Source organism: Lagenorhynchus albirostris, chromosome 1 (genome assembly GCF_949774975.1).
Source record: "Lagenorhynchus albirostris chromosome 1, mLagAlb1.1, whole genome shotgun sequence".
NCBI classification, from domain to species: domain Eukaryota; kingdom Metazoa; phylum Chordata; class Mammalia; order Artiodactyla; family Delphinidae; genus Lagenorhynchus; species Lagenorhynchus albirostris.
In genome coordinates, this window is record NC_083095.1 from 54,139,489 (window position 1) to 54,141,099 (window position 1,611).

The 1,611-nt window shown below is 41.7% G+C and overlaps 1 non-coding gene across 1 annotated transcript; it reads left to right on the forward strand.

Annotated features, from left to right (window-relative positions):
* The first annotated feature begins 506 nt into the window (after positions 1-506).
* On the forward strand, positions 507-614 carry LOC132504702 (U6 spliceosomal RNA). Its single transcript, XR_009535036.1, has one exon. It is a non-coding gene; the product is annotated as a U6 spliceosomal RNA (small nuclear RNA).
* Positions 615-1,611: the final 997 nt, after the last annotated feature.

Here is a 1,611-nt window from a genome sequence, read left to right on the forward strand (position 1 = left end):
AGAATCAGTAGGAGATTTTCAAAACAAACTCTTCAAAACCTTTCAACAATATTCCAGTATAGACATAGCAGCTGATCAAAGCTAGCTCCTTAAAGTCCTATTTGTTAAAAACAGAAACAGCCAATTAGAAAAGAGAACCCAAGTAAATGGTAAGAAGTCAATTTAAAGGAATTAAAATAAGTAGTAGAATATCATCAGAAAAGAATAAAAGGAATATGAGGAAAAGGTAAAATTCTTATGTCATTTCAAATTGAATAGACTATTCACAACAGCAAACTTCCAAAAGATAAGAAGGGAAAGAACTGTTCAGGGGAAGCCTATCAGTTTAAGCCATACTCAAATATAAACCATAACGAATGCTGATAGTGTGAAAAGGTAAGACACTGAAAAAGTTAAGAAGTCCAATTGGGCCAATTTAGGGATCCAACAATGACAAACCTCCAAAAATATAATTATCATTTTACTGAATCCACTACTATCACAAGGCAATAGGAACAAAGCCAATAGTACTTGCTTTGTTGGCACATATTACTAAAACTGAAATGGTATAGAAAAGATTACTATAATCCCTATGCAAGGGTGACATGCCAATTCTTAAACTGTTTTATATTTTTCTTATGTTTAAAAAAAGAAGTGCAAGAAGGATGAATCAGAAACTAATGAGATTAGTTACATACAGGTGTTAAGGGGGAACAAAATGGAAGGGATTGTGGAGAGGGCAGTGACTCTTTTGTGAATATACATTTAATATAATTTTGACATTGACTTTTTGAATCATGTTGTTTTATGTATTCAAAAATAAAATTAAAAACACTAGGAGAACAAAACCTCAAATAACAGTAACAATATAACATAACTATATCCCAAACTATATCCCAAATTAAATAAGTAAACACATAAATAACCGTACCAAAGGGGAAAATTAGGACTAACCTGAGTAACTTTAAAACATAGTAGTCTGGGAGAGAGGGGGAAGATGGCGGAAAAGTAAGATGCGGAGAAAACCTTCCTCCCCACAGATACATCAGAAATACATCTACACGTGGAACAACTCCTACAGCACACCGACTGAACGCTGGCAGAAGAACTCGGACCTCCCAAAACGCAAGAAACCCCCCACGTACCTAGGTAAGGGCAAAAGAAAAAAGAATAAACAGAGACAAAAGAATAGGGACGGGACCTGCACCAGTGGAAGGGAACTGTGAAGGAGGAAAGGTTTCCACACACTAGGAAGCCCCTTCGCGGGCAGAGAATGCGGGTGGCAGAGGAGGGAAGCTTCGGAGCCACAGAGGAGAGCGCAGCAGTAGGGGTGCGGAGGGAAAAGCGGAGAGATTCCTGCACAGAGGGTAGCTGCCGACCGGCACTCACCAGCCCGAGAGGCTTGTCTGCTCACCCGCCGGGGCGGGCGGAGGCTGGGAGCTGAGGCTCGGGCTTCCGTAGGATGGCAGGGGAAGGACTGGCGGCGTGAACACAGCCTGAAGGGGTTAGTGCACCACGGCTAGACGAGAGGGAGTCCGGGAAAAAGTCTGGACCTGCCGAAGCTTTTTCTTCCCTCTTTGTTTCCTGGTGCACGAGGAGAGGGGATTAAGAGCGCTGCTTAAAGGAACTCCA